Raw genomic sequence first — 27,056 nt, 5'->3', positions numbered from 1 at the left:
TGGCACAAATGTACTTTTAATAAGTTAATTGAAATGCATTCCAGGTGACTACCTCATGAAGCTGGTTGAGCGAATGCCAAGAGTGTGCAAAGCTGTCATCAAGAAAAAGGGTGGTTACTTTGAAGAATCTTAAATATAAAATACATTTGGATTTTTTGGTTATTATATGATTCCACGTGTTATTTCATAGTGTTGATGTCTTCACTATTATTATACAATGTAGAAAATAGTACAAATAAATTAAAACCCTGGAATGAGTAGGTGTCCAAACTTTTGACTAGTACTGTATACAGTTGAAGTCGGAAGTTTACGTACACCTTAGCCAAATACATTTAAACTCAGTTTTTCACAATTCCTGACATTTAATCCTAGAAAAATTCCCTGTCTTAGGTCAGTTAGGATCACCACTTTATTTTAAGAATGTGAAATGTCAGAATAATAGTAGAGAGAATGATTTATTTCAGGTTTTATTTCTTAATATCACATTCCCAGTGGGTCAAAAGTTTACATACACTCAACTAGTATTTAGTAGCATTGCCTTAAAATTGTTTAACTGGGGTCAAACGTTTCAGGCAGCCTTCCACAAGCTTCCCACAATAAGTTGAGTGAATTTTGGCCCATTCCTCCTGACAGAGCTGGTGTAACTGAGTCAGGTTTGTAGGCCTCCTTGCTTGCACACGCTTTTTCAGTTCTGCCCACAAATTTTCAATGGGATTGAGGTCAGGACTTTGTGATGGCCACTCCAATACCTTGACTTTGTTGTCCTTAAGCCATTTTGCCACAACTTTGGAAGTATACTTGGGGTCATTGTTCATTTGGAAGACCCATTTGCGACCAAGCTTTAACTTCCTGACTGATGTCTTGAGATGTTGCTTCAATATATCCACATAATTTTCCCTCACCATATGCCATCTATTTTGTGAAGTACACCACTCCCTCCTGCAGCAAAGCACGCTGCCACCCCCGTGCTTCACGGTTGGGATGGTGTTCTTCGGCTTGCAAGCATCCCCCTTTTTCCTCCAAACATAACGATGGTCATTATGGCCAAACAGTTCTACTTTTTTGTTTCATCAGACCAGAGGACATTTCTCCAAAAAGTACGATCTTTGTCCCCATGTGCAGTTTTAAAACCGTAGTCAGTTTTTGTAAATGTCGGTTTTGGAGCAGTGGCTTCTTCCTTGCTGAGCGGCCTTTCAGGTTATGTCGATATAGGACTCATTTTACAGTGGATATAGATGAATGAAAAAGGAAACCGCACACTGCTCTTGATAGTATCACCGATATTTAATAAGCTTACGTATCGGCCACACGGCCTTCGCCAGAGCTTTTGTGTATATAGATACCTTTGTACCCGTTTCCTCCAGCATCTTCACAAGGTCCTTTCCTGTTGTTCTTGGATTGATTTGCACTTTTTGCACCAAAGTACGTTCATCTCTAGGAGACAGAACGCGTCTCCTTCCTGAGCGGTATGGCGGCTGCGTGGTCCCATGGTGTTTATACTTGCATACTATTGTTTGTACAGATGAACGTGGTACCTTCAGGCATTTGGAAATTGCTCCCAAGGATGAACCAGTCTTTTGATTTTCCCATGATGTCAAGCAAAGATGCACTGAGTTAGAAGGTAGGCCTTGAAATACATCCACAGGTACACCTCCAATTGACTCGAATGATGTCAATTAGCCCATCAGAAGCTTCTAAAGCCATGACATAATAGCCCTTGTGTTGTCTTAAGGGTAAAAAATGACCCGCCACTATGTTTAACAGCAGAGAAAACTCCCTAAATGATATTTTTTCAAATTGAAATTTGATGACCTTTCATATAGTGACCCCAACAAGTGAAACACACACGAGAAATTGAGATTATGTATGCTACTGATTGAACTCAGCCAGCAGCTCCTAAAGAGGAAGATCACCATGGTTGGCACAGTTAGAAAGAACAAGCCTGAGCTCCCCCCTGCACTCCTCGCAACAAGGGGGAGAGAGTCCTTCTCATCCAAGTTTGCCTTCACCCCCACCACCACTATAGTTTCTTAACTCCCAAAGACGAAGAAGAATGTGGTCCTCCTGAGCACACTGCACAAAACGGCTGAGATCAGTGATCGTGAACAGGAAGCCAGCCATCATCCTGGACTGCAACCACAACAAAGGAGGTGTGGAAAACCTGGACAAGGTGATTGGAACTTACAGCTGCAGAAGGATGACTGCCCACTGGCCCCTGGTCATCTTCCATAATATCATTGATGTGTCCTCATACAATGCCTTCGTGATATGGAACAAGATCAACCCTACCTGGATGCCTGATAAGTGGAACAAGAGGAGGGTGTTCCTGGAGCAGCTGGTAAAGGCACTTGTAACCCCACACATTCAAAGAAAGGAGCGCCTCCCCCGTACAGCAGCCTCTGCAGCGCTTGTGAAAGTTGTTCAGGGGGCTGAATCTCATCCTGATCCACTTGCGGCTGCAACTGGGGCAGGCAAGAGGAGGAGATTCCAATTCTGCCCCCCAAAGAAGGACTGTAAAAGAAATACTATGTGCTGCACATGTGAGAAATACATCTGCAAAGTCCATACAAACACACCTGCATACTGTCCTACATGGGCAATGGTTTAAAAAATGGGAGAAGACTAGCATTTTGTAGTTGAATTCCTCATTGTACAGTATATAAGAATATATCACTATGTTGCCAAAAAATGTCATGACCATTATTGTTTCCCTTCAATAAAATGCATTCAAAACTACTTTCTGCACATTTCTGCTACTTTCTTACGATATACAAGTGTTATCTCTTGCAAAAAAAATGTTTTACACCTATGCAGTACCTTTAGCAATAATAATAATAATAAACCTCTACTTTAGTAAAGATAACAATTATGACAGGTGTGTTGTAATAAAAAAACGAATGTTGTCCACTGATTAAATGCAGTCTTTCTGCATTGTGAAGAGGGAAAACCCAGATATTCACAAAGTTTGTGATGGATGACAGGTTGTTTCTTCATGCAAAATAGATTTGGGGTTTAAAATTCAAATAAGCTGCTTTATTTTAGGGGTTTAGTGAAGGCGGGTCATTTTTTACCCTTAGGACAAGGGGAGTATACAGAATGTTGAGATGACACAAGGGTTAAACTGAGGCCGGTAACATAAGCACTTTGTGACAACTGCTGATATTTTCATGGGATGTGTATACAAAGTAAGTTGTTGTTGTTTAACTTGCCATTGTTTGTGTCTATCATTAGTCATAATATAGCAACTACTATGTTATGCATTTATGCTGTCTCCTTTACAAGTAACTCTGCTTTAGGTAACTTAATGTCAAGTAAATACAGTCCTTTCTTGCACTGCTGTCATTTATTACTGTTAGCAGCCATTGCTATTCATTACTCCTGTGTAACATTAGTCCTGTGTAATACATGCTTTTACCTTAGTCCTTACCTTGTGCTTTTGCAGTTCGGTTCCATTTCTATTCACTGCTGTAGCCCATTGATATGCATACTGTACATTCATCCTGCTTTATTCATTGCATTCCATGTGTATACTCATTATTTGTTTCATTTCTCTATTACAGAACCAACCATGTACCTTAGTTTTCCTGTGTGTGAATAAAGCTCCAGTATGAGTTAACTTTTGGCCTGTTTATTTCCCTCTAACCGGGGGCGTTGTCAGTGGGTTACAGACCAGCAAACACGTTGAGCCGCGGTCACACTCTTTTCACGGAGCTCTTTCCGCCCTCCAACCCCGTTATTGGAGGGTGGACCATCCATAACACCACTGGTACCCATTGTGCTGTATCACTCAAGTAAAACATTTTAACATAGGGGAAGTACGGCCTGCTAAGTGAAAGTCAATGCATACTACGAACATATGTGATTCATTTACTGGACCTTTCGCTAATAAAGCAGCATTAATGAACCATATAGTGAGTGTACGCTGATATATCTGCGGAGGTTCCAGCCCAGTTCCCGTTACCTCGAGTGTGGTGCCCACCCAGAAGGAGTAGCACGTTCTGCTGTCTCTTGATGCACCAGCGGCGTATCCTGTTCAGCTCACTCTCGCTGAACATCTCCTCTAATTTGCCCATCAGACACAGGGCGGCGACGGCACAGAATGTGGACCCACCTGACAGACAAGACAGAAAGACCGCTTAATGACAGGGGTTATCAGCCGCCGGCACAGCACCACTATCAATCACCAGTTTCCCTTTTCAACTGTCACAACATTAGCATCAGAGCTTTTGGATCACTTCCCAACTGCGGAGGTGTACTTGTGGGGGAAGATGCGGAGGCGGCGTATAAATCTGCCACGGTAGCAGCTCTGTGTGGCGGCCGCTAACAATGAGGGAGAACCTTGCACTCGGCAGATAGTTAGGAGTATGTACCTACCTATTTGAGATAATATGAATAATCAAGGCCCCCCCCAGGGTTAAATGAAGGTTCTAATTTCCACATTTTTTCTTAACTTGAATATAAATGCTTTGTGTAACGTCGCATGGTTTCATTACACACATATCTCTGTGCAGTAGCTTAGCTAACCCCGGGGGATTCCCTAGAATAATAGGGCTTAATTGGAAGGAATTAAGAGGATATTTGTTCTAGTAAGGTTTTGGGCTAATGGCTAATCCCGCTCTAGACCCATAATATCAATCAATCCCGGGTGCCGCCTGCCATACTCAACATGCGATTCCAATCCAGCCCCCTGGCCAATGCCATTGTCATATGACTGAGGAAGCAAAAACAACATTCAGATTATTAGGCAAACATAGGACCATGTGAGGGATAGATACCCATCACTGAAACGGTATAATAACTTGAAGATGGGGTGACATATGTGATCTATGAGGAAAGGCGAGATCAGGACACAAGCTGCTCAATCACTGCCCACATGGAGCAATCCACGGCCACGTGTCCACAGTGCTGCTTGCTAACTATACTAAACCACACTTCATACACACGCTTGATGAGGCAGACCAGCTTTGGCGACAATAACAATGAGGACGTAACAATGTTGAAAGTAGTAATGTTTACTGTAGTGCCCCGCCCCAGAGGTTAAAAGCCCACCAAATTTGGCAGCAAGAGGATTAGAGGCCTTCCCTCCCGTCTGGATCATATCCTCAATTTAAAGGCGTCTGAGAAAATCCCCAGAGCTTAGGACCAGCGCTGTATGGGCTTCTTGCCTGCCTCTGTCTCCACGTCACAGCAGCCAACTGCATGGCCCCAAACCACACACACAGCTCAATGTAATCCACTACAGCCATCCAGACAGGAATACCGCTTTTTGTTAGATTACAGTAATGGGAAGGCAGGGGATATCACAGAGGAAACAATCACTATTATGAGGCCCAGCAGGATACAATGGTGGCTGGTCTCATCACCTCCGTCTCACCATCCCCTTGTGACTTGGAGGGGAGGATAAAGTGAGAATGTAATAAAACTCAGGACTTGTGTAAACTGTTTCTCTCTGAAGGCTTCGACTGTAAAAAGTCAGGCAGTTGACAAGACGGCCCTTTGATTCCAATGCACCTTCAAATGAAGTCCACTACTGACACGGATGCTTGATATAGGTCTATCTCTATGACGTGTTGACTACAACAGAAATAAACACTGGGTTAAACCAATGTTGGTTTAAACCCCAGTTTTACACTCTAGCAAGTAGTGGTTGAGGGCTGAACTCTTGTAGAAAAGACTGAGGAGGCTCAGTGCAGCAGGCTGCTTGATGAAAGAGACAAAGTAAAACAACGGACCTACCGTACTCCTCCTGATGTAGTCGATGGCCTTCTTGATGTCCATGCCCGACCAGTCATCGAGCATGTAGCAGATGCATGCTGCGCAGTACACAAACCTCATGTCCTTTTCACTTCCTTCTGGGATGGCATAGAAACTGAAAGCAGACATTTAAAGGCCTTTTTTGTACGTGTAAGGACGAGGTTTGCTGTGTCAAAGGGTTTTACTGGTTAAATCAGGACGCAGTGATCTCTGACAGTGGTCTCAACGCTGACATTGTTAAACAGGGTTCCCTTCACATAAAGCACAAAAAACTATAATGTACCAAACACTAACATTAGAAGAAAATAATACTTTATTGTCCATCAACCTAAAGACAACGGAAACGTGTCTTTATGCTCACAACCCGACTCCCCCGAGGGATTGGAAGCAAATGGGTCAGCCGTAGTGCAGCGGCACTGTAACAAGTGTAGATGGTTTAGTGCTTTGCTCAAGGCACTACCAAAGAACGTAACAGTAACTCATTGTTAGTACATCTGGTAAATGAACTGCAGTGGAGAGTGACTAGGTGTTTACCTTCCGTCCTCTAGCTGCAGGGCTTTCAGGCCCATTAGACAGGCCTCCTTATTGACGACTCAGGTCGTCGCCCAGTATGACCAGGCAGGCCAGGCCAGGCCAATGTACGTCATGGCCACTGTCATACAGGTGGGATACTCCTGGGCCCTGAGGAGGCAAGCCTTATCAATGCATTCTGAATAGGACTGCAATATGACGTCTGACTCCATGACTAGTAAAAAAAATCCCCAACTGATTCAGCTGGCTTATAGACACTTATAGGCAGGCAGTTAATAATTATGTTGAACAAGGATGTGTATCCAACGTGTCGAGGTATGAAATTAGGTCAATACCTTTAAAGTGCTGTATGGAACTCTGATGTCTAACCCTAACCCTAACCCTAACCCGCGAAACCCACAACGTCCTAAATTGGATTCTAGGGGGGTATGTGAAATGTGGGTAAAGCCACGGCCATAAAGGGATATGTCGAAGGAAATTAAAAACTTGACATTCACATTTAATGCATACATACACGATATATACAAAAGTATGTGGACACCACTTCAAATTAGTGGATTTGGCTATTGCTGACAGATGTATAAAAATCGAGCACAGGCCATGCAATCTCCATAGACAAACATCGGCAGTAGAATGGCCTTACTGAAGAGCTCCGTGACTTTCAAAGTGGTTTGGGCTAGGCCCCTTAGTTCCAGTGAAGGAAAATCTTAATACTACAGCATACAATGAAATTCTAGACTATTCTGTGTTTCCAACTTTGTGGCAAAAGTTTGGGGAAGGCCCTTTCCTGTTTCAGCATGACAGAAAAAGAACAGTCTGGAAGAACTTGACTGGCCTGCACAGAGCCCTGATCTCAACTCCATCAAACTGTCATGTTTTGTCTTTGATCATCATGTCTTGTCCCTGTGCTTCCCTCTGCTGGTCTTATTAGGTTCTTTCCCTCTTTCTCTCTCTCTCTCTCCTCCTCCCTCTCTCCCTCTCCCGCTCTCTCTCTCTATCGTTCCCGTTCCTGCTCCCAGCTGTTTCTCATTCTCCTAACGACCTCATTTACTCTTTCACACCTGTCCCCTATTTTGCCCTCTGATTAGAGTCCCTATTTCTCCCTCTGTTTCCGCTTCTGTCCTGTCGGATCTTGTTTGATGTTTGCTTTCCTGTGCCTTGTTCCGCCCTGTCGTGTTTTTGCCTTCTTCAGATGCTGCGTGTGAGCAGTGTCTATGTCAGCTACGGCCTGTGCCTTCCTGAAGCGACCTGCAGTCGTTGTCGCGTCTCCTGTCGTTCCTCTCTACTGACGAGAGGATTTCAGTTTCCTGTTTGGATTTACCTTTGATATATCCAGGAGAATCATTGTTGTTTGATACTGGAATAAAGACTCTGTTTCTATTACGTCGCTTTTGGGTCCTCATTCACCTGCATAACAGAAGAATCCGACCAAGAATGACCCAGCGACTACGGATTCTCGCAACACTGCCGTCGAGATCCAGGAGCAATGCTCGGCAGACACGAGCAGAATTGTCTGCTGCTCGTCATCCGTTGAGACCCTGTCCGCTCAGGTCTCCGATCTCTCAGGACAGTTTCAGAGTCTTCGTCTCGTGCCACCAGCTACTCCTGGTCTTCCGAGTTTCCGGAACCTAGGGTTAATAACCCACCATGTTACTCGGGCAGCCCACTGAGTGTCGCTCCTTTCTCACCCAGTGTGATATTGTGTTCTCTCTCCAGCCCAACACATACTCAAGAGAGAGAGAGAGAAGCTCGGATCGCTTACGTCATATCACTCCTTACTGTCGGGCTCGGGAGTGGGCACAGCTATCTGAGGCAAGGGCTGAGTGTTCTAACGTTATCAGAACTTTAAAGAGGAGATGATACGGGTTTTTGATCGTTCAGTTTTTGGAAGGAGGCTTCCAGGGCCCTGGCTCCCTATGTCAAGGTGATCGATCCATAACGGATTACTCTATAGAGTTTCGCACTCTTGCTGCATCCAGTGACTGGAACGAGCCGGCTTGCTCGCTCGTTTTCTGGAGGGACTCCACGCTGAGGTTAAGGATGAGATTCTCTCCCGGGAGTTCCTTCCAGCGTGGACTCTTGATTGCACTCGCCATCCGCATAGAACGACGGGTAGATCTTCGTCACCGAGCTCGTGAAGAGAGCTCGCGTTAACGGTGTTTCCCTCTCCGCATCTCAACCATCTCCTCCCACCGGCTCAGAGACTGAGCCCATGCAGCTGGAGGTATCGCATCTCGACTAAGGAAGGGAACGGAGAATCACCAACCGCCTTTGCCTCTATTCGCGTTCTGCTGGACATTTTGTCATGTCATGTCCAGTAAAAGCCAGAGCTCATCAGTAAGCGGAGGGCTACTGGTGAGCGCTACTACTCAGGTCTCTCCATCAAGATCCTGTACTACCTTGTCGGTCCATCTACGCTGGACCGGTTCGGCTGCCCTGCAGTGCCTTGATAGACTCTAGGGCTGAGGTTGTTTTATGGACGAAGCATGGGCTCGGAAACATGACATTCCTCTCAGACAGTTAGGGAAGCCCACCCATGTTCGCCTTAGATGGTAGTCTTCTCCCAGTATCAGATGTGAGACACTACCTTAACCCTCACAGTATCTGGTAACCACAGTGAACCATTTCCTTTTTGATTTTTCGTTCACCTTTTACACCTGTTGTTTTGGGTCATCCCTGGCTAGTATGTCATAATCCTTCTATTAATTGTTAGTAATTCTATCTATCCTGGAACGTTTCTTGTCATGTGAAGTGTTTAATGTCTGCTATCCCTCTGTGCTTCTGTCCCCTCTACTCAGAGAAACTGTGATTTGACAGGAGTGCCGGAGGAATATCATGATCTGCGTCTTCAGTCGGTCCAAGAGCCAGCTCCCTTCCTCCTCACCGGTCGTATGATTTTGTATTGACTCTTTCCGGGGACCACTCCCCTCGGTAGACTATACTCTCTGTCGGCTCCCGAACGTAAGGCTCTCGAGATTATCTGTCTGTTTCTCTCGGACCCGATACGTGGTGCCTTTTCCTCTCCGCCGGAGCGGGTTTCTTGTTAAGAAGAAAGACGTACTCTGCGCCCCTGCGTGGATTATCGAGGGCTGAATGACATAACGGTTAAGATCGTTATCCGCTTCCCTTATGTCGTCAGCCTTCGAGATTTTGCAGGGAGCCAGGTTCTTTACTAAGTTGGACCTTCGTAACGCTTACCATCTCGTACGCATCAGAGAGGGACGAGTGAAAACGGCGTTTAACACTCCTTAGGGCATTTTGAATACCTGTTCTGCCGTTCGGTCTCGCTAATGCTCCAGCTGTCTTTCAGGCATTAGTTAATGATGTACTGAGAGACATGCTGAATTTTTGTTTTCGTTTACCTTGACATATCCTGATTTTTTTCACCGTCACTCGAGATTCATGTTCAGCACGTTCGACGTGTACTCCAGCGCCTTTTAGAGAATTGTCTCTACGTGAAGGCTGAGAAGTGCGCCTTTCAGTCTCCTCTGTCACATTTCTCGGTTCTGTTATTTCCGCTGAAGGCATTCAGATGGATCCCGCTAAGGTCCAGGCTGTCAGCGATTGGCCCGTTCCTAAGTCACTGTCGAGTTGCAGCGCTTTCTCGGTTTCGCTAATTTCTATCGGCGTTTCATTCGTAATTTCGGTCAAGTGGCTGCCCCTCTCACAGCTCTGACTTCTGTCAAGACTTGCTTTAAGTGGTCCGGTTCCGCCCAGGGAGCTTTTGATCTCCTCAAAAGCGTTTTACATCCGCCCTATCCTTGTTACTCCTGACGTCACTAAACAATTCATTGTCGAGGTTGACGCTTCAGAGGGCGTGGAGCCATTCTGTCTCAGCGCTTCCAGTCTGACGATAAGGTCCATCCTTGCGCTTACTTTTCTCATCGCCTGTCGCCATCGGAACGCAACTATGATGTGGGTAACCGCGAACTGCTCGCCATCCGCTTAGCCATAGGCGAATGGCGACAGTGGTTGGAGGGGCGACCGTCCCTTTTGTCGTTTGGACTGACCATAAGAACCTTGAGTACATCCGTTCTGCCAAACGACTTAATGCACGTCAAGCTCGTTGGGCGTGTTTTCGCTCGTTTCGAGTTCGTGATTTCCTATCGTGCCGGAAATAAGAACACCAAGCCTGATGCCTTATCCCGTCTCTTTAGTTCTTCTGTGGCTTCTACCGACCCCGAGGGATTCTCCCTGAAGGCGTGTTGTCGGGGACTGTCTGGGGAATTGAGAGACAGGTAAAGCAAGCACTCACTCACACTGCGTCGCCGCGCGCTTGTCCTAGTAACCTTCTGTTCGTTCCTGTCTCTACTCGTCTGGCTTTCTTCAGTGGGCTCACTCTGCCAAGTTAGCTGGCCACCCCGGCGTTCGGGTACGCTTGCTTCTATTCGCCAGCGTTTTGGTGGCCTACTCAGGAGCGGGACACGCGCCGTTTCGTGGCTGCTTGTTCGACTGCGCGCAGACTAAGTCAGGTAACTCTCCTCCTGCCGTCTCTCAGACGCTTCCCATTCCTTCTCGACCATGGCTTCACATCGCCTTAGACTTTTTACCGGTCTGCTTCGTCTGCGAAGACTGTGATTCTTACGGTTATCGATAGTTCTCTAAGGCGGCACATTTCATTCCCCTCGCTAAGCTTCCTTCCGCTAAGGAGACGGCACAAATCATCATTGAGAATGTGTTCAGAATCATGGCCTCCCGTTAGACGCCGTTTCAGACAGAGGTCCGCAATTCACGTCACAGTTTGGAGGGAGTTCTGTCGTTTGATTGGTGCTTCCGTCAGTCTCTCTTCCGGGTTTCATCCCCAGTCTAACGGTCAAGCAGAAAGGCCAATCAGTCGATTGGTCGCATATTACGCAGCCTTTCGTTTCTAAACCCTGCGTCTTGGCAGAACAGCTCCCCTGGCTGAGTACGCTCACAACTCGCTTCCTTCGTCTGCTACCGGCTATCCCCTTTCAGAGTAGTCTTGGGTACCAGCCTCCTCGTTCTCGTCCCAGCTCGCGAGTCCAGCGTTCCCTCCGCTCAGCTTTTGTCCAACGTGTGAGCGCACCTGGAGGAGGGTCAGGTCTGCACTTTGCCGTTACAGGGCGCAGACTGTGAGACCGCCAATAAACGTAGGATTAAGATCCTAGGTATTGTCGCGTCAAGAGTGTGGCTTTCCACTCGTAACCTTCCCCTTACGACAGCTTCTCGCAAGTTGACTCCGCGGTTCATTGGTCCGTTCCGTGTCTCTCAGGTCGTCAATCCTGTCGCTGTGCGACTGCTTCTTCCGCGACATCTTCGTCGCGTCCACCCTGTCTCCATGTCTCTGTGTCAAGCCTTTTCTTCGCGCCCCCGTTCGTCTTCCCTCCCCCCCCCCTCCTGTCGAGGGCCGCTCCTATTTACAAGGTACGGAAGATCATGACATGCGTTCTCGGGACGTGGTCACCAGTACTAGTTGATTGGAGGGTTACGTCCTGAGGAGAGAGTTGGGTTCCATCTCGACGTGCTGACCGTTCGTTGATTGATGATTTCCTTCGTTGCCGCCAGGGTTCCTCTCGAGTGCGCCAGGAGCGCTCGGTGAGTGGGGGGTACTGTCATGTTTGTCTTTGATCATCATGTCTTGTCCCTGTGCTTCCCTCTGCTGGTCTATTATCTTTCCTCTTTCTCCTCTCTCTCTCCTCCTCCCTCTCTCCCTCTCCCGCTCTCTCTCTCTATCGTTCCGTTCCTGCTCCCAGCTGTTTCTCATTCTCCTAACGACCTCATTTACTCTTTCACACCTGTCCCCTATTTTGCCCTCTGATTAGAGTCCCTATTTCTCCCTCTTTTTCCGCTTCTGTCCTTGTCGGATTCTTGTTTATGTTTGCTGTTCCTGTGTCCTTGTTCCGCCGCGTGTTTTTTGCCTTCTTCAGATGCTGCGTGTGAGCAGGTGTCTATGTCAGCTACGGCCTGTGCCTTCCTGAAGCGACCTGCAGTCTGTGGTCGCGTCTCCTGTCGTTCCTCTCTACTGACGAGAGGATTTCAGTTTCCTGTTTTGGATTTACCTTTGATATATCCAGGAGAATCATTGTTTGTTTGATACTGGAATAAAGACTCTGTTTCTATTACGTCGCTTTTGGGTCCTCATTCACCTGCATAACACAAACACCTTTGGGATGAATTGGAACGCCGACTGCGAGCCAGGCCTAATAGCCCAACATCATTGCCCGACCTCACTAATGCTCGTGACTGTCCCCGCAGCAAGCAATGTTCCAACATCTAGTGGAAAGCCTGTTAAAGCAGCAAGGGGGACCAAATCCATATTAATGCCGATGATTTTGGAATGAGATGTTCGACGAGCATACTTTTGGTCATGTAGTGTAGCTCTCTGTGTAGTCCTCACTTCAGGGCCCGTATTCATAAAGCATCTCAGTTGGCGTGCTGATCTAGGATCAGATCCCCCCCTCTTATTGATGATGATTTAAAGTGACAAAACTGATCATAGATCAGTACTACTTTGAGACTATAATATAATAAGAGTGTAGCCCAGGGATAGGCCACCCTGTCACACCAGACCAACTGATCAGTTCAGTGATTGCCTAAATTCAAATCACCGGAGGCCTCATTTATCAATATTGTATAGAAATTATTTTTTAAATACTACTTACAAACGGAATTTAGAATGGTCGTACGCATAGTAAAAGTCTGATTTATCAAACAATCCTACCAACGTCATACGCACACCGGTAAGATTGAACTGTAACTCAGTAAAATGAACTGTAACTCAGTAAAATCAAATTGTTACATTTATACTTTTGTTCAGTAACACATTTATAAAAATGCCGTTCCACGAAATAAAAATTGCAATGCTTAAATATAGGTGCTGGTGTCAGCAATTGATAGCCAGCAGCATACCACCCTGCATCCCACTGCTGGCTTGCTTCTGAAGCTAAGCAGGGTTGGTCCTGGTTGGTCCAGATGGAAGACCAGATGCTGTTGGAAGTGGTGTTGGAGGGCCAGTAGGAGGCACTCTTTCCTCAGGTCTAAAAGAATATCCCTGTGTAGGGTGCTGTCTTTCAGATGGGATGTTAAATGTGTGTCCTGACTCTCTGTGGTCACTAAAGATCCCATGGCACTTATTGTAAGAGTAGGGGTGTTAACCCTGGTGTCCTGTCTAAATTCCCAAGCTGTCACTCATACCATAATCCACAGCTTATAATTGGCTCATTCATTCCTGTTCCCCAGGTTGTTGCTGTAAATGAAAATGTGTTCTCAGTCAACTTACCTGGCAAAAAATTGAGTACAACCAAAAGGTTAAGTGGTGTGACCAGTAAAAACATAGCTACAAAAGAGAGGACAATTAAGTATACTTGAAATAAGTAGGCAACACTTGTCAAAAAGCCATCCATCCTCAACAGTTCCCTCCTGTATGTGTATAGGCCATCATTGCTGTTCTATAGAATAATGAGTTGTGTGTTCCACCTGGCCAGCACAATCAGCAGTGTCTTTTGCACATCAACTGTGCATAAATAGTGGAAGCCTTTTCTGTTCACATAATTTAAATTGTTTTGGGATGGGGATTTTATGGCAATGTGGGGGCTGTCTATTGCTCCGTTCGTATTTGGAACCCATTGATGGCATGGCAAAGAAATCCCTTCGACTTCAACCTGTGCAATGTTGTATGGGAATTGTGTGTTACTGTTCGTTTTGCTGATGTTTATATTTATATTATTTATATTATATTCAGAAATCACAATTAGTGAAAGACTATGATAGTGGAGGTTTACAGGCTATTGATTTTGAGTCGTTAGTAGGTGGTTTTAGAATTAAATGGTTGAAATTATGTTGCTCTAATCCTACCTCTATGTGGTATCATATCCCTAACAGTCTGTTTAATAAACTTAGTGGACTTGAATTCCTAATGAAATGTGATTTTGACCCTCCAAAATTACATGTGAAATTGTCTAAGTTCCACCAGCAAATGTTATTTTTCTGGAAAATGAAATTCAAGCACAATTTTTCCCCCCACAAAACATTGATTTGGAATAGTTATTCAAATTAATTTACAAAGGCCTTTCATTTGACAAGGGTATTAATTTTGAATGTGATTTAGTAGACAACGCTGGGGAGTTTGCCATTTGATGAGTTCATTGGTAAATTTCAGGTTAATATTACTCCGAGATAATATATGAAGGTATGCAAAGCAATTCCACTTCCTTTACTTGGACTTATTAAGAACACTTTGTTATATGAGGTTGTTCTCTCTTTTCCAAGTTTACAAATTAAACTCTGGGCAGTGAGAGAATACGCTCATGGAAGCAATTGAACATGTTTAATTCACACAAACTTCATCTGAAAGTTTCAGTATTGACTATTTTAAACCCAAGAACATGTTTTAGAACAGTCATCTCAGTAGGAAATATGCTAACATGATTGCCATTGCTAACTAGATAGCTTTCTAAATCAGTTGCCTAGCAACAAACATTTTAGGATGATTTGTAAGAAGCTATTTGAGGACATAAAATCGTAAGATATTGTTAAGGAATTGCACTTGTGAACTTTTTTTCTTTCTTAATTAGCAGCTTCTTAAGTTTTCGCGTAAGAAGTGTTTTGTGAATCTTGGCCCAGGGTTGCCTACCCATGGTCTAGCCTATATAAACACGAGCCAAGGCATTATCCATTGCTGTCAGGCAACTCAACAAGTTGCAATGCTGCCATCTAGTGGTTAGCTTTGTCAGAATGGGAGTGTCCCTGACTACTTAAATAGAACTGAAAATCAGCAGCTGAAACTATTTTATTTTATTTTACTAGGCAAGTCAGTTAAGAACAAATTCTTATTTACAATGACGGCCTTATTTACAATGACGGACGAAACTACTGCATAATAATACAAATGTTAATAATAAGTAACAGACCAGACAAGTAACATACTTTATAACTTGTAACTTTATATATCCAACCGACAAACAAGTTCCTAGTAGGATTTCTGTTCATCGTCTAAATAATACATTTAAAAAACGGTCATTGAGCAGAAGTGGCTGATTAGCATCATCCAGATGAGAGCTCATAAAAATAGTAACGTTACCTTCAGAAAGAATTCATACCCCTTGTTTTATTCCACATTTTGTTGTGTTACAGCTTGAATTCAAACGGAATTCAAATGGATGACAAAGTGAAAGCATGTTTTTAGAGATTTTTGCAAATTTATTTAAAATGAAATAATGAGATGAGGTAATCATGTTAAACACTATTATTGCAGACAGAGTGAGTCCCATGCAACTTATTATGTGACATATTAAGCAAATGTTTACTCCTGAACTTTAGGCTTGCCAAAACAAAGGAGTTGAATACAATTTGACTGATATTTCAGCTTTTCAATTAATTAATTGCACTTTGACATTATGGGGTATTGTTTGTAGGCCAGTGACACAAAATCTCAATTTAATCCATTTTAAATTCAGGCTGTAACAAAATGTGGAAAAGGTCAAGGGGTGTGAATACTTTCTGAAGGTACTGTACCTGTGTCAATGTCTAACACATGTGTTAGCATCATGTGCTGTGTGATTTATGGTAGACCTAAACCATTTATAGTATGTTATAGCTAAATGTCCCTAGAATTCACTCCGACCAACTGTACTTGACACAATGTAATATACACATCGTCTAACAGTGTGGAGAGAATATTTAAGTAATTCACTTTAGAAGTTGAGGCGAAAGGGTTACTTTTTATTATCCAAGAGTGTACCACTGGATAAAAAAGCTCAGATGGTTTTATCTGACTTCAGCTTGGCCTTCTATTTCACCAAATGAAGTCAATGTCGTCTGTGTGTGTATGCCTTCCTCTAGGCCGTTGAAATGCAAATGCCGAATAACAATAAATTACAGTGCATTTGGAAAGTATTCAGACTAGTGATGCACCGATATTACATTTTTGGCCAATACCGATATCCAATATTTTCCTTGCCAAAAAAACGATAACGGTACTTAAATTTTTTGCAGCCTTTTAAGTATTCTAGTAGAGTTAAATAGTTAACACACACACACACGGATGCAGCGGTCTAAGGCACTGCATCTCAGTTTAAGAGGCGTCACTACAGTCCCCGGGTCGAATCCAGGCTGTATCACATCTGGCCGGGAATAGGGCGGAGCACAATTGGCCCAGCGTCGTCTGGGTTTGCCCAATGTAGGACGTCATTGTAAATAAAAATGTGTTCTTAGCTGACTTGCTTAGTTAAATAAAAGGTTACACATACACAAACCACACTGACCAAAAATGTATTTTGTTGGCATTTACGTATGTCCCATTAACAATAAAACCCAATCAAAACCAATTTCTTTCACTTACTTGCTGTGCTGCTTCGTTGTTCATTTGTTCAGTCGTTTCATTCTCAACCAGGATTTCTCATACTATGGAACGCCGTGTGGGTCTTTGCGTGTCAAATAACACTATTTGACATGTCAAAAATGCTTGTTGACCAATCAGGACCAGAATAAGACTGCACGTCACATAATAATTGAAAGCGTTCATAAATTTTTTACGTAGTTATTACACATTGATTACACTATCACTCGTATTTCATATGTCACAACGATTCATCTATACGTATGCTATGATGCTGGTAAAGTTGTCTGGCGCACCTACAGTGCTGGTCATAACAAAAAGGTTAGCTAGCTCATGGACGCAAACAAAGTCCTTCCCCAAAAACATAGCAAAACGACAATCTGTTTCAGTAGCTATAGTTAGCTAGCTAACTATATAGCTAGGTGTCATCTAAAATAACCCTAATTTACAAGACAGTTCTTGTGGCTCAGTTGGGGTCCCGTGTGGCTCAGTTGGTAGAGCATGGCACTTGCAACGCCAGGGTTGTGGGTTCATTCCCCACGTGGGGACCAGGATGAATAGGTATGAACTTTCCAATTTGTAAGTCGCTCTGGAAAAGAGCGTCTGCTAAATGACTTAAAAGTAATGTAAATGTAATTTGACTAATGGTGGTCAGACCCATCTGTGAAGCTAGCCACAATAAGGATTAGCCACAATAGTGGACTTTGCAGTTAGCCTTCAAAATACAAGTATGTCATTGACAGTGATGCAAATTAATACAAATAGTAGAATTATGCCATAATTGAATAGATCATGCTAAACGAGGTTGGAATGTTTTTATATAAAATCAACAAAAGACAATTTGTTAATTTGACAAAAATCTGTTGAAATCACACTGGATGTATTATACTTAAGAATTGCATTGGGGGCATACTAGTACTTCCGGCGCCGACAAAGATGGCCGCCTCGCTTCGCGTTCCTAGGAAACTATGCAGTATTTAGTTTTTTTACGTGTTATTTCTTACATTGGTACCCCAGGTAATCTTAGGTTTTATTACATACAGTCGGGAGGAACTACTGAATATAAGAGCAACGTCAACTCACCATCATTACGACCAGGAAAATGACTTTCCCGAAGCAGATCCTGTGTTTTGCCTTCCACCCAGGACAATGGATCTGATCCCAGCCGGCGAACCTAAACAACGTCGATGTAAAAGGGGCAAATGAAGCGGCCTTCTGGTCAGGCTCCGGAGACGGGCACATTGCGCACCACTCCCTAGCATACTACTCGCCAATGTCCAGTCTCTTGACAACAAGGTTGATGAAATCCGAACAAGGGTTGCCTTCCAGAGAGACATCAGAGACTGTAATGTTCTTTGCTTCACGGAAACATGGCTCACTCGAGAGACGCTATCGGAGTCAGTGCAGCCAGCTGGTTTCTTCACGCATCTCGCCGACAGAAACAAGCATCTTTCTGGTAAGAAGAGGGGCGGGGGGGTATGCCTTATGATTAACGAGACGTGGTGTGATCATAACAACATACGGGAACTCAAGTCCTTCTGTTCACCTGACTTAGAATTCCTCACAACCAAATGTCGACCGCATTATCTACCAAGGGAATTATCTTCGATTATAATCACAGCCGTATATATTCCCCCCCAAGCAGACACATCGATGGCCCTGAACAAACTTTATTTGACTCTATGAAAACTGGAAACCACATATCCTAAGGCTGCATTCATTGTAGCTGGGGATTTTAACAAGGCTAATCTGAAAACAAGACTCCCTAAATTCTATCAGCATATCGATTGCGCACCAGGGCTGGTAAAACCCTGGATCATTGTTATTCTAACTTCCGCGACACATATAAGGCCCTCCCCCGCCCTCCTTTCGGAAAAGCTGACCACGACTCCATTTTGTTGCTTCCAGCCTACAGACAGAAACTAAAACAAGAAGCTCCCGCGCTCAGGTCTGTTCAACGCTGGTCCGACCAATCTGATTCCACGCTTCAAGTCTGCTTCGATCACGTGGATTGAGATATGTTCCGCATTGCGTCCAACAACAACATTGACGAATACGCTGATTCGGTGAGCGAGTTCATTAGAAAGTGCATCGGCGATGTCGTACCCACAGCAACTATTAAAACATTCCCAAACCAGAAACCGTGGATTGATGGCAGCATTCGCGTGAAACTGAAAGCGCGAACCACTGCTTTTAACCAGGGCAAGGTGACCGGAAACATAACCGAATACAAACAGTGTAGCTATTCCCTCCGCAAGGCAATCAAACAAGCTAAGCATCAGTATAGAGACAGAGTTGCAGTAAAGTCCCTGTGTAGGGTTGCAATTCAACGAGTTGCAATTCAACGGCTCAGACACAAGAGGTATGTGGCAGGGTCTATAGTCAATCACGGATTACAAAAAGAAAACCAGCCTCGTCGCGGACCAGGATGTCTTGCTCCCAGACAGACTAAATAACTTCTTTGCTCGCTTTGAGGACAATACAGTGCCACTGACACGGCCCGCTACCAAAACCTGCGGACTCTCCTTCACTGCAGCCGACGTGAGTAAAACATTTAAACGTGTTAATCCTCGCAAGGCTGCAGGCCCAGACGGCATCCCCAGCCGCATCCTCGGAGCATGCGCAGACCAGCTGGCTGGTGTGTTTACGGACATATTCAATCAATCCTTATCCCAGTCTGCTGTTCCCACATGCTTCAAGAGGGCCACCATTGTTCCTGTTCCCAAGAAAGCTAAGGTAACTGAGCTAAACGACTACCGCCCCGTAGCACCACTTCCGTCATCATGAAGTGCTTTGAGAGACAGTCAAGGACCATATCACCTCCACCCTACCTGACACCCTAGACCCACTCCAATTTGCTTACCGACCAATAGGTCCACAGACAACGCAATCGCAACCACACTGCACACTGCCCTAACCCATCTGGACAAGAGGAATACCTATGTGAGAATGCTGTTCATCGACTACAGCTCAGCATTTAACACCATAGTACCTCCAAACTCGTCATCAAGCTCGAGACCCTCGGTCTCGACCCCGCCCTGTGCAACTGGGTACTGGACTTTCTGACAGGCCGCCCCCAGGTGGTGAGGGTAGGTAACAACATCTCCACCCCGCTGATCCTCAACACTGGGCCCCCAAGGGTGCGTTCTGAGCCCTCTCCTGTACTCCCTGTTCACCCACGACTGCATGGCCATGCACGCCTCCAACTCAATCACAAGTTTGCAGACGACACTACAGTGGTAGGCTTGATTACCAACAACGACGAGACGGCCTACAGGGAGGAGGTGAGGGCCCTCGGAGTGTGGTGTCAGGAAAATAACCTCACACTCAACGTCAACAAAACAAAGGAGATGATTGTGACTTCAGGAAACAGCAGAGGAGCACCCCCCTATCCACATCGACGGGACAGTACGGAGGGGTAGTAATTAAGTTCCTCGGCATACACATCACGGACAAAATGAATTGGTCCACCAACACAGACAGCGTTGTGAAGAAGGCGCAGCAGCGCCTCTTCAATCTCAGGAGGCTGAAGAAATTCGGCTTGTCACCAAAAGCAATCACAAACTTCCACAGATGCACAATCGAGAGGCATCCTGTCGGTCTGTATCACCACCTGGTACGGCAACTGCTCCGCCCACAAACGTAAGGCTCTCCAGAGGGTAGTGAGGTCTGCACAACGCATCACTGGGGACAAACTACCTGCCCTCCAGGACACCTACACCACCCGATGTCACAGGAAGGCCATAAAGATCTATGAGGACAACAACCACCCGAGCCACTGCCTGTTCACCCGCTATCATCCAGAAGGCAGGTCAGTACAGGTGCATCAAAGCAGGGACCGAGAGACTGAAAAACAGCTTCTATCTCAAGGCCATCAACTGTTAAACAGCCACCACTAACATTGAGTGGCTGCTGCCAACATACTGACTCAACTCCAGCTCACTTTAATAATGGAAATTGATGAAATTGATCAAAAATGTATCACTAGCCACTTTAAACAATGACACTTAATATAATGTATATACTGTACTCTATATCATCTACTGCATCTTGCCATCTTTATTGAATACATGTATCACTAGCCACTTTAAACTATGCACTTTTATGTTTACATACTCTACATTACTCATCTCATATGTATATACTGTACTCGATACCATCTACTGCATCTTGCCTATGCCGTTCTTGACCATCACTCATTCATATATCTTTATGTACATATTCTTTATCCCTTTACACTTGTGTGTATAAGGTAGTAGTTGTGGAATTGTTAGGTTAGATTACTCGTTGGTTATTACTGCATTGTCGAACTAGAAGACAAAGCATTTCGCGACACTCGCATTAACATCTGCTAACCATGTGTATGTGACCAATAAAAAATGTGATTTGATTTGCAGCATACCACCCTGCATCCAACCTACTGGCTTGTTTCTGAAGCTAAGCAGGGTTGGTCCTGGTCAGTCCCTGGATGGGAGACCAGATGCTGCTGGAAGTGGTGTTGGAGGGCCAGTAGGAGGCACACTTTCCTCTGGTCTAAAAAATATCCCAATGCCCCAGAGCAGTGATTGGATACACTGCTCTGTGTAGGGTGCTATTTTTCGGATGGGACGTTAAATGGGTGTCCTGACTTTCTGAGGTCATTAAAGATCCCATGGCACTTATTGTAAGAGTAGGGGTGTTAACCCTGGTGTTCTGGCTAAATTCCCAAGCTGTCCTTCATACCATCATGGTCACCTAATCATCACCAGCTTACAATTGGCTCATTCATCCCCCTCCTCTCCCCTGTAACTATTCCCCAGGTCGTTGCTGTAAATGAGACAGTCAACTTACATGGTAAAATACATACTTATTTCACTGGATTGTGGGTCAATGACATGGAGTATCAGTCTACTCAGTGACACCCAGAGAACATTAGCGTCGTGGCTCTTATTGCGGGACTCTGAAACAATTGTGAATTGAGCCACATTTATTGTCAACCTATGTGTATTGAACACTATTCCCAAGGAAAACAATACTGCTTGGATGTTTTGAAATCTGACAACTCTGAGGAGGACGTTGGGAAAAAATATCTTGGGTATTGAGTAGACTGATACCCCATTTCAATGATCCCCAATTCTTAGGTAAAGCTGTACAGTGCAATATGAATGTCAATACACACAATAGGCTGACTGAGGAGGTGATTTCACACAATCACAGTCCCACGATAAGAGCTACAACGCTAATATTTGCGTAAACTCTTCACAGTTGTTCTGTGGGTGTCACCGAGTAGACTGATACCCCTTTTCATTGCTTCACATTCCAACCTTGTTTAAAAACCTCTCTGGGATATGTGGGACGCTAGCGTCCCACCTCGACAACAGCCAGTGAAATTGCAGGGTGCCAAATTCAAAACAGAAATCCCATAATTAAAATTCCTCAAATATACAAGTATTTTACACTATTTTAAAGATAAACTTCTTGTAAATCCAGCCACAGTGTCCGATTTCAAATAGGCTTTTCGGCAAAAGCACACCAAACGATTATGTTAGGTCAGCACCTAGTCACAGAAAACCATAAAGCCATTTTCCAGCCAAGGAGAGCCCTCACAAAAGTCAGTCAGAGAATACGATTAATGAATCACTAACCTTTGATGATCTTCATCAGATGGCACTCCCGGGAATCACAGTTCCACAATAAATGTTTGTTTTGTTCGATAAAGTCCATAATTTATGTCCAAATAACCTCCTTTTTGTTTGCGCGTTTAGTTCACAAATCCAAACTCAGGAGGCGCGGGCAAGTCCAGGCGAAAGTTCAGACGAAAAGTCATATTACAGTTCGTAGAAACATGTCAAACGATTGTATAGAATCAATCTTTAGGATATTTTTATCACAAATCTTCAATAATGTTTCAACCGGAGAATTGCTTTGTCTTTAGAAATGCAATGGAACGCAGCTAACTCTACGGGCGCGCGCGAGACTGAGTTCATGGAACTCTACCAGACATCTGGTTGAAACAGCTCTCATTCTCTCCCCCTTCACAGTAGAAGCTTCAAACAAGGTTCTAAAGACTGTTGACATCTAGTGGAAGCCTTAGGATGTGCAATATGACCCAATAGACACTGTATATCGATAGGCAATGACTTGAAAAACTACAAACATCAGATTTTCCACTTCCTGGTTGGATTTTTTCTCAGGTTTTTGTCCCTGCCATATGAGTTCTGTTATACTCACAGACATCATTCAAACAGTTTTAGAAACTTCAGAGTGTTTTCTATCCAAATCTATCTAATTATATGCATATTCTAGCTTTTGGCCTGAGTAGCAGGCAGTTTACTCGGGCACTCATTATCCAAGCTACTCAAACTGCCCCCCTATCAAGTCTAAATATGACATGATTCAAGATGGCGTAGCAGTCGGCGGAGTCTTTGTTTTGTCCTGTCCCGTGTAAATAGTCTTCGTATTTTTCGTATACATTTCTGTATAATTTTAATTTCACTTTCCATCTAGGAACTGAATATACATTCCTACATTCCGCCTCACCCAATGTGGTACGGACCTGCTATTTTTTTAACTTTAGAACCGTAACCCCAATCAGAAGCTAGCCAGATAACTAGCTACTAGCTAGTAGTCAGTTAGCCACTGCTGGCGGTCTTCACCCTCAACTCGGACACAGCAGCTTCAAATACCGGCCAATACTGCCAGTCTGCAAGCGCGATATCAACCCAGAGCATATAGGACTGCTTTTTCTCTACCACATCACCGGATTCCTGACGCAAGCTCTGGACAATTACACCGTATCATCACAGCTAGCTAGCTGCAACCGAGTGCTACTACTGGCTAACACCTCTGTCCCGAAGCAAGCACCAGTTAGCCTTGAGCTAGCCTCGAGCTAGGCCCATCTGCCGGCTAGCTGAAGAGGTCTACCAGCGAATTCTTGGCTACAATACCAGCTACAAGCTAATTTAGCCATTTTTTTTGCCGCTGCTAGTAGCTTTTACCTTCTGCACAGACACCAGCCCTGTTATTAGCCTGGATATTACTCACCAATTTACCAGCATCGGACTGTCTCTCGACAACAAACGCCGGATTCCTGCCGTAATCCCTGACACTGCTTTCTGATCCTCACAAGCTAGCTTGCGGCTAGCGCAGCTTAGCGCCACTGCCACGAAGCTAGCACCAGTTAGCAAACACAATTCTACAATTCACAACTCTCTTTCGCCATCGCCATCTGGCTTGGATTCTCTGTCGACACGACCACGTCTGCGCAGACCGCCTCCGTCTGAGCAGACCACCCCCGGGCTACTAACTTTAAACGCCGCGTGCTAGCTTAGTGGAGGCCTCCCTGCTCCATCTACGGCTGCCCCCTGACAACTATGATCACTTGGCTACATAGCTGATGCATGCTTGACTGTCCATTAATTCACGGTACTCCATTCTGTTTATTTGTGTTTTATCTGTCGGCTCTGTGCTTTAACTCAGGATCTGTGGTAGTTAATCCGACCCTCTCTGCCTAGTCGTCGCCATTTATTCTGTTGTTGCTGTGTTAGACTAGCACCCTGTTATTGCTGCTGTTATCTTACCTGTTGTTTTAGCTAGCTCTCCAATCAAGACCTGCAATCACTTTATGCCTTATTGTATGTCTCTCTCAAATATCAATATGCCTTGCATACTGTTGTTCAGGCTAGTTATCATTATCATTGTTTTGGTTTGCAATGGACCCTGTAGTTCCACTCTCCGTACTCTGATACCTCCTTGGTCCCACCCCCCACACATGCGGTGACCTCACCCATTGAGACCAGCATGTCCAGAATACAACCTCTCTTATCATCACCCGTGCCTGGGCTTGCCTCCGCTGTACCCACGCCCCACCATACCCCTGTCTGCACATTAAGCCAGAATCTATTCTACCACGCCCATAAATCTGCTCCTTTATTCTTTGTCCCCAACGCTCTAGCGACCAGTTTTGATAGCCTTTAGCCGCACCCTCATCCTACTACTCCTCTGTTCCTCTGGTGATGTGGAGGTAAACCCAGGCCTGCATGTCCCCAGTCACCCTCATTTGTTGACTTCTGTGATCGAAAAAGCCTTGGCCTCATGCATGTCAACATCAGAAGCCTCCTCCCTAAGTTTGCGCTTACTCACCGCTTTAGCACACTCTGCCAACCTGATGTCCTGCCGTGTCCGAATCCTGGCTTAGGAAGGCCACCAAAAATTCTGAGATTTCCATACCCAACTATAACACTTTCCGTCAAGAGAAACTGCCAAAGGGGGAGGAGTTGCAATCTACTGCAGAGATAGCCTGCAAAGTTCTGTCATACTTTCCAGGTCTATGCCCAAACAGTTCGAACTTCTAATTTTAAAAATTAATCTCTCCAGAAATAAGTCTCTCACTGTTGCCGCCTGCTACCGACCCCCGTCAGCTCCCAGCTGTGCCCTGGACACCATCTGTGAATTGATCGCTCCCCATCTAGCTTCAGAGTTTGTTCTGTTAGTGACCTAAACTGGGATATGCTTAACACCCCGGCAGTCCTACAATCCAAGCTTGATGCCTCAATCTCACACAAATCATCAAGGAACCCACCAGGTACAACTAAATCCGTAACACATGGCACCCTATAGACATTAATCCTGACCAACCTGCCCTCCAAATACACCTCTGCTGTCTTCAATCAAGATCTCAGCGATCACTGCCTCATTGCCTGTATCCGCCACGGGTCCGCGGTCAAACGACCACCCTCATCACTGTCAACGCTCCCTAAAACACTTCTGCGAGCAAGCCTTTCTAATCGACCTGGCCCGGGTACCCTGGAAGGATATTGACCTCATCCCGTCAGTTGAGGATGCCTGGTCATTCTTTAAATGTTACTTCCTCACCATATTAGACAAGCATGCTCCGTTCAAAAAATGCAGAACCAAGAACAGATATAGCCTTGGTTCACTCCAGACCTGACTGCCTCGACCAGCACAAAAACATCCTGTGGCGAACTGCAATAGCATCGAAGAGCCCCCGCGATATGCAACTGTTCAGGGAAGTCAGAACCATACACGCAGTCAGTCAGGAAAGCAAAGCCAGCTTTTTCAAGCAGAAATTTGCATCCTGTAGCTCTTACTCCAAAAAGTTCTGGGATACTGTAAAGTCCATGAGAAACAAGAGCACCTCCTCCCAGCTGCCCACTGCACTGAGGCTAGGTAACACGGCACCACCGATAAATCCGTGATAATCAAGAACTTCAACAAGCATTTCTCAATGCTGGCCAGCCTTCCTCCTGGCGACTCCAACCTTGGCCACCCCCGCCCCCCCCCCCGCTGCTACTCGCCCAAGCCTCCCCAGCTTCTCCTTTACCCAAATCCAGATAGCAGAGTTCTGAAGAGCTGGAAAACCTGGACCCATACAAATCAGCTGGCTTGACAATCTGACCCCCTATTTCTAAACTGTCCGCCGCATTGTCGCACCCCCTATCACCACGCTGTTCAACCTCTCCTTCGTATCATCTGAGATCCCCAAGGATTGAAAAGCTGCCGCGGTCATCCCCCTCTTCAAAGGGGAGACACCCTGGACCCAAAACTGTACAGACCTATATCCATCCTGCCCTGCCTATCAAGGTCTTCGAAAGCCAAGTCACAAACAGATCACTGACCATCTCGAATCCCACCGTACCTTCTCGCTGTGCCAATCCGGTTTTCCGAGCCGGTCATGGTGCACCTCAGCCACGCTCAAGTACAAACGATATCATAACCGCCATCGATAAAAGACATTACTGTGCAGCCGTCTCATCGACCTGGCCAAGGCTTTCGACTCTGTCAATCACCATATTCTTATCGGCAGACTCAGTAGCCTCGGTTTTTCTAATGACTGCCTTGCCTGGTTCACCAACTACTTTGCAGACAGAGTTCAGTGTGTAAATCGGAGGGCATGTTGTCCGGTCCTCTGGCAGTCTCTATGGGGTACCACAGGGTCAATTCTCGGGCCGACTCTTTTCTCTGTATACATCAATATGTTGCTCTTGCTGCGGGCGATTCCCTGATCCACTCTACGCAGACGACACCATTCTATATACTTCCCGCCTCCTTGGACACTGTGCTATCTAACCTCCAACGAGCTTCAATGCCATACAACACTCCTTCCGTGCCTCCAACTGCTCTTAAACGCTAGTAAAACCAAATGCATGCTTTTCAACCGTTCGCTGCCTGCACCCGCACACCCGACTAGCATCACCACCCTGGACGGTTCCGACCTAGAATATGTGGACATCTATAAGTACCTAGGTGTCTGGCTAGACTGCAAACTCTCCTTCCAGACTCATATCAAACATCTCCAATCCAAAATCAAAGCAAGAATCGGCTTTCTATTCCGCAACAAAGCCTCCTTCACTCACGCCGCCAAACTTACCCTAGTAAAACTGACTATCCTACCGATCCTCGACTTCGGCGATGTCATCTACAAAATAGCTTCCAATACTCTACTCAGCAAACTGGATGGATCTCTCTCTTGGTT

General features: G+C 45.2%; 1 pseudogene; it reads right to left on the bottom strand.

Moving 5' to 3' along the window:
* The window catches only part of LOC111958071 (geranylgeranyl transferase type-1 subunit beta-like), a 56,923-nt pseudogene that overhangs the window by 25,729 nt on the left and 4,138 nt on the right, over window positions 1–27,056 (bottom strand).

This window comes from Salvelinus sp. IW2-2015, linkage group LG33 (assembly GCF_002910315.2).
Source record: "Salvelinus sp. IW2-2015 linkage group LG33, ASM291031v2, whole genome shotgun sequence".
Classification (NCBI taxonomy): domain Eukaryota; kingdom Metazoa; phylum Chordata; class Actinopteri; order Salmoniformes; family Salmonidae; genus Salvelinus; species Salvelinus sp. IW2-2015.
The sequence above is the reverse complement of the archived record's forward strand: the minus strand, read 5'-3'. Positions and strand labels throughout refer to the sequence as shown.